The sequence below is a fragment of the Tenrec ecaudatus genome, chromosome 5, assembly GCF_050624435.1.
Source record: "Tenrec ecaudatus isolate mTenEca1 chromosome 5, mTenEca1.hap1, whole genome shotgun sequence".
In the NCBI taxonomy this organism is placed as follows: Eukaryota; Metazoa; Chordata; class Mammalia; order Afrosoricida; family Tenrecidae; genus Tenrec; species Tenrec ecaudatus.
Genome location: NC_134534.1, coordinates 83,022,832 through 83,029,715, shown reverse-complemented (window position 1 = coordinate 83,029,715; position 6,884 = coordinate 83,022,832). Strand labels below are relative to the sequence as shown.

At 40.0% G+C, this 6,884-nt stretch overlaps 1 pseudogene; it reads right to left on the bottom strand.

Annotated features, from left to right (window-relative positions):
* Nucleotides 1-448: 448 nt before the first annotated feature.
* On the bottom strand, nt 449-6,128 carry LOC142449137 (transmembrane protein 126A pseudogene; annotated as a pseudogene).
* Between the last annotated feature and the right edge of the window lie 756 nt (nt 6,129-6,884).

The window sequence follows — 6,884 nt, the reverse complement described above, 5'->3', positions numbered from 1 at the left end:
CCCTTAAAGGAGAAGCAAAAAGGGAATTCACTCTCATTAGTCACGAGTTCATTTCTGAATGATTAATCGTATTCTGCACTAGTCCTTATAACAGCCTGGTATACGGTACTCCTAGTTAGGAAGTCTAACAATAGAGACTAGAGATGGGGATGAGATGGAAGAGTTATCTATGCCGTCATGAGATCTAGATTTCTAGTAGTTCCAGATCCCCCTATGGCTTTCTAATGTTCCCCAGGAGACTAGACATTTTATCTTTGCGTTACCTTTTTTATTCTTTCTGTCCATCCTAAGAGCAAATATTTGTTTACTTTCACCTAGAATATTATACATTTCACCTAGACTTTAATGCCTCAGAGTTTTACTTTATCTCTAAGCTATTTCTCTCAAATTTTCCACGCTGATTTATAGCATTAAATTTTTAATGAATCTAAATTATTGCAATATGTCATTATGTTTTATGCTCAAACTCCCAGTAAGCCTGCACTGATGGCAGCATAATCTTATTAACACATTTAGCTCTCAAAGGATATAAGATTCCTAGAGAAAAGCTACAATTATCCCACTCTTCTGTTAAATATTTTGATAATTAGATTAACTAGATAATTCAATTTCTAGAAATAACATTTCTATTGAGTCAAAGTATAAAGATACAATTGTTGCTCTTCCTAGTCCCCAAACTAAGTCCCAATTATGTGGGTTTCTTGGGTTCTATAGAATACAGCCCTATAAGATGACTTCTAATATTGGAATATGCATCAGTTATAAGCTCCTGATTGGTACATCACCAACTGGCTATGATGTTCAGGCATCTACTGGGTTGCCCCTAACAACAATTTTTTGCTTTGTGGAACCAATCTTTGGCCCCGACCCTGCCTGGACTGGATTGTGAGATGAACCCTAAACTGGAACTGGATTCAAGGATGCACCTTAACTGAACTCCTTTTGACCTAATGCAATTATATTAAGGACCTAATGGTCTCAATCAGTGTTTTCTTGGTATGATTATTTGGTGGCAATATTTACAACACAGGCAGGACTTGAAATTACTAAGGCACATATAGAATTTTTTGCTAATATGTGTAACCTTCCCTAAATGACACTGTCATGGAATTCAAAAAGGCAGTACTGAAATAACTATGATGAGAAAATAGTATCCCAAGCACACTAGCACTTGAAATCCTCATTACGCTGCAAGGAGTTTCTTGCACCGTAAGTAAAATCTGATTGTTGTATGTCTATGTTCCTGAATATTGGGAGAACATGACATCATATGGAACATGTATTCTTTCATCTTAATGACCTAGTTCCTTCCTTAAATGAAATTATGAGGAATTGGTTTTCCTCTTAGAATGGAGAATGGGGGAAAACTGCTACTCTATTTTGAAATCTGTATATGCCTTATAATTGTACATGCTGTTGTACTCTAATTCAATGTATTCTTTTGTATTCCTCTTCATACATGGGTTGCTTTTACCATTTTACTTTTGCATATATACTTGTTTTATATTCTGATCCAGTAGGTTAAGACATTTCCTTTCTCTAGTAGCAGGGATGAGTCATGCCTGGCTGCTAGGGCACCCAGTGATGGATAGAGCCAAGATAACAGGATAAAGACCACCAAGAACAAGACTGTCCACCCCGTGGTACAGTGCAAGTTTCACAGTTCAAGGTGACCCTGTACTCAAAGGAAAACTTATAAAACCATCGTAAGATACATCTTCTGTAAAAATTGTCATCACTGCCATTGGCAAGCCAGCAGCTATCTGAGCCTGTGTCACATTTAAAGCACAGGCCAAAGAAAGCAGCATTAAGTCCAACATACGTTGATCCATGTTCAAGTAGATTCCTTTCTACATCTGGAAGTTGGTTAAATTTTGTTTATAATACTGAGGTAAGGTTCCCTTCGTCGTATCATCCGGTTCATGGTTTTCTTTCTTGGAACCTTGTCCTTGAGGTTAGGAGTTGGAAGCTTCTGGGACAGCGCCGCGAGGGCTCTTGGTACAGCAAAACCATGCAGCGTGTGAAGTGAGGGCCCAAGCTCCTTTTTCCTTAGTGCCCGGTGCCTCCCTGTTTTCTCAGCTTCGCCAAGTGGACTCAAGGCAAACGCTGCTTTACGAGCCCGGGCGCAGCCACCTTTGGTGGGCACGTGACTCCAAGTTCAATGCACTTTATGTATGATACGACAGGCTGATTTTTAGATCCATTGGATCCTTCACATAAACGAATGGTACTTTATCTTCCGGAAAAATATGTCCATAACTAACTGAACTGTCTGGGGTCTCTCGGGTTCATATGCATCCCTTTCTGATAAAATGGCTGATCTTTATATTCCAAAGAGCTTGAATATGAAGCTGATCTGATTTCAAAGAACTTTAATCTGAAGCTGATACATGCAATAATTAACCTCCATACCCCAAACCCCTTTCTTGATATATTGCTGAAATTGGCTCTGGAATGCATTCAATTTCACAAGCTGGAATAAATCTCTTAATTATTATAATAATTTTAATAAAACTAATCAAATGTTTTCTGAACTTTCCCCCAAAGATTTACTCACAATGCAGCCCTACTTACTGTGCAAAAATAATGTGCTATCTGAGGAAACAGAAATTCCTTAGAGAACAGCTTGACTTCACTTTGGCCCGTGCCGCTTTGTGACAACATTACCACTAAATCACCGGGGCTCTTATACAACTCTTACAAAAAGATCGCAGAAGCAGCATTCCCCACAATTGCTACCAACAACTTAAACACAATCGCCAACGACCTGGCTTCCTTTCATGGAAACAGTGCAAGATCATAAAAACCTATTTGGAATAGGTGGCCATCCACCGGACATGAAAAAGCCTTTGGGGGTGACATGAGATCTGCCGACCCAGAAGATGAGACTCCACACGCAGCAAGGTGAACAGTTAATATGTCTGTTCGCAGAAGATACTCATAAAGTGGTGATGAGTGAATTTCTATAGAAAATCTTGATTAAAAGTAGAGATTGGGATAGAAGTAGGGGCTCGCCATAAGGAACAGTTTTCCTCAAAGATACAGCCTAGGCTCCTCTGGTCTTGCTTTTCTGTTTACTGTGGATTCTGAGTTGATCTTCAAAAGCCACTTCAGAAAGGCTGCGGGCTGCCCTCCTCCCCCTTCCTCTCACAGCATGGTCCCAGGAAGAATATTCACTTAGACTAGTTATCAAAATATCCATAAATTAAACTGTTCAATGACACAAACTTTATAATTAACAAAATAATGCTTCAGAGGAATTGCCATTGTCTTGTTCGGCTAATGTATTATTTTATAAATGTCAACAAATCATAATTTTTTTCTCATAAGTCCCCAGATCCTTTGTATTTAAGATCTGTGTGTGTGTGTGTGTGTGTGTGTGTGTGTGGCAGCAGGGAGTGCGGTGGGGGAGGGATCCTTTATCTCCAGTTTTTTTGGCAAATCCTCAGCAAGTGTGGCTCAATTCTGAATAATTTGGGTCCATCAATAAAACTAATTTTAACAAAAGCCCCAGTTTGCTTTTCAACATAGTAAACAAAGTAACACAATCAATTCTGATGGTACAGAGGAACCAGTGCAACATTGGTACAGCTATTTGTATTAGTCTACTTACATAGGCTATACACATAGGGTATACACAAGAATATATTAATACAACAATTGGTTAACCCTGTGTTACAAATAAAAATAAAGCCCTAGGATCTAATTTTCCTTCAAAAGCTGCCTGAACTTAATAGTAAAAAAGATTTTTTAAAGATGTTTACGTAGGATGCATGAAAGCCAAGATTGATAATCCTTCAGAAACAATAACAGGAGTAATAATACCCAGAGGGTATGGGAAGGAGGGGGAGGGGAACTGATAGCAATGATGACTGTATAGCTCCTACGTGAGGGGAATGAATAACAGAATTGTAGGTGAACTGATACATTGAATGGTTTAAGATCTGAATAAGTAATTATAGTATATAATATAATAATATAATATAATAAGGGTCCCTTGGTAGGAGGGTGGGAGAGGGTGGGGAAAAAGGGTCAGCTGATATCAAAGAGTTCAGGAAGAAATGAAGTGGTGGCAGCAATTGTACAAGTTATGCTTGTTCTAATTGAATTATGGATTGTTATAATATCTGTAAGAGCTCCCAATAAAGTGATGAATTAAAAAAAGTTTTTAAGATGTTTAAAACAACTATGAGGCTGAGTCAAGATGCATCACTTCTAGGGTTCCAATTCATACTTGCATGAGTTTAGTAAAAAACAAACCAAAAATGTGTTGAAACATGCCTTGACATGCCATGGATGGCTCCAGATAACTTCCACACACGGAGTCTGATCTCACCCAAACTGTGGCTTCCAAGGGGATCTGCTGGGCAGGTTTAATGCAAGGCAGATGTTAACTTCAAAGGTTATAGTGACTTTGGGGGGGATTCCAAAAGCGGGGGTGTAATCTTGATAGGTTTTTTTTCCCTAAGGGCACAAGATGATCATAGCAGCTCATTAGGATGAGATTTTAAGAAAATAGAAAACTGCATTGGTGTGAAAAGGTTAGGAAAATAGAACCCAGGATTCCCGCTCCCCCCCACCCCCCCACACACACATCACAGAAATGCACCTGCTCATTCTTCATGAAGAGCAAGGGCCGTCCTATAAGAATTTCATTGGAAACTATATACCATCCACCCTAAAGTCCTTATTTTATCCCTTCATATTTCTTTTTTTAAATTTATTTTGATATTTAATCATTTTATTGGAAGCTCTCATGGGTATCATAACACTCCATAGTTCAATCACATAAAGCAGTATTAAACATTTGCCACCAAAATTGATCTCAAAACATTTTCTTCTTCTTGAACTCCTTGATATCAGCTCCCCCTTGTCCCCTCTGTCCCCCATCATACACTCTAGGAATCCTTAATCCTCAAACAACATTTCAGAAGAATATGATTTGAATACTTCAAGAATGCCAAAGCAGCTGTTTTGACATGGTGTAAGTCAAAGAGCTCATAAATACTTGGAGAAGGGTTAGAGAGATGAAAACTGCCTTCAGGGTGAACAAGTGGCCATCTAGCTCAGACGCAACAAAGCCCACATGGAAGAAGCACACCAGTCTGTGCAATCACGAGGTGCCAAAGGGACCAGGTATAAGGCATCATGCAAATATATATATATATACCATAGTGAATGAAGGAGGAAGTGCAGAGTGGAGACCCAAAGCCCATTTGTCGGCCACTGGAGATCCCCTCATAGAGGGGTTTAGGAGAGGAGATGGGTCAGTCAGGGTGCGATGTAGTACCGATGAAGAACACAGCTTTCCCCCAGATCCTGGATGCTTCCTCCCTCCGACTACCATGATCTGAATTCTACCTTGCAGGACTGGATAGGGCAGAGGTTGTACACAGGTGCATATGGGAGCTGGAGGCACAGGGAATCCAAGGTGGATGATACCTTCAGGACCAGGGGTGTGAGGGGCGATGCTGGGAGGGTAGAGGGTGAGTGGGTTGGAAAGGGGGAATTGATTACAAAAGATTTTTTTAAAAACTAAGCCAATAAATAAGGGAAAAAAACTGCCTTCAGAAGTGAATAGACCTACATAGAAGATATATAGAAAAACAATAGCTTCATGTCTTCATGTTTTTGTTTAATAAAGGCTTCTGATTTTTAGCAATACTTTTTTTTAACCCTAGTAGGTCTCACTGTCATCAAGTCAATGCTGACTCATAGCGACCCCCAAGACTATAACTGTTGATGGGAGTAGAAAACCCACTCGTTCTCCAGTGGAGCTGCTGATGGTTTCTGTGATAGGTAGGTCTATTGTGCCAACCTGGCCAATAGGAACTTGTGGGATTAATCAGGTCACAGTTTGATTGGAGGGCAAAAAGATAAATGGCTCGGCAAGGCCCACGCCTTGCTCTCTTCCTCTCTGGTGATTAGACCAGCGTACAGCTGTTTCACCGAGTTCACTGCCTCAACTTGTGAGCTACACTACCTGTGGGACAGCCAACCCGTGGATCATGTCACTAGATCTTGAGGTTCCTTCAAGACGTACTTCCCCACACTGCTGGAGTGTACATCACTTGAGCTTGAGGCTGGTGGATCCTGTCGTCTTGCACTGCTTGAGTTTTATATCCCATCTGGGTCTTCTTGCTAAGCTCCTGAGCTGCTGACTATTGGTGACCAGCCCTGCTGTTTACTGTCTGTGGGAGGGCTCTGTCTGCATTGCTGTAGGGAAGACTCAGCTGTGTGCTTCCTTGACCTTAGACCCAGCAACCCTCATGAGTTGAAGGACTTCAACAGAAGTGAGTTGAACTGAGCCTTCTGTACTGCTGTATGGACTAATTAGCTGTTATATTCCTTCATGCTGTATAAATCTATCCATATATAACATATATAATCATAAGTGTCTATATAAATATAGTCATAAGTATCTTGGTTTTCTTTCTCTAGCGAACCCTTGCCTAACACAGTTTCAAACTGCCGACTATGCAGATCACTACACTACCATATGATTTATAAATTCAAGATAAATAAAAAAAATGTCCATCTAAAACTTGTATGTGGGTGTTCACAGTAGCATTACTCATAATAACCCAAAGTGGAAACAATCCAATGTCCAATAGATAAACAAATGAAATGTGGTATATATGAGTAAAATGTTATTTAGCATAAAAGTATGAAGTATTGATACATGTTTCATCATGGATTAGCCTTGAGAATTATGTTAGGTGAAAGCAATCAATCAGCAAAGACAAGATATTGAAATGCACAGAATAGACAAATCCCTAGAGATTGCAAGTAGCATAGTGGTCAGCGGGGGCTGGTGGTGTTGGGAAATTAAAAGGAAAGGCACCTCTCATGGGCACAGGTGCTTTGGGACGATGAAAAGTTTT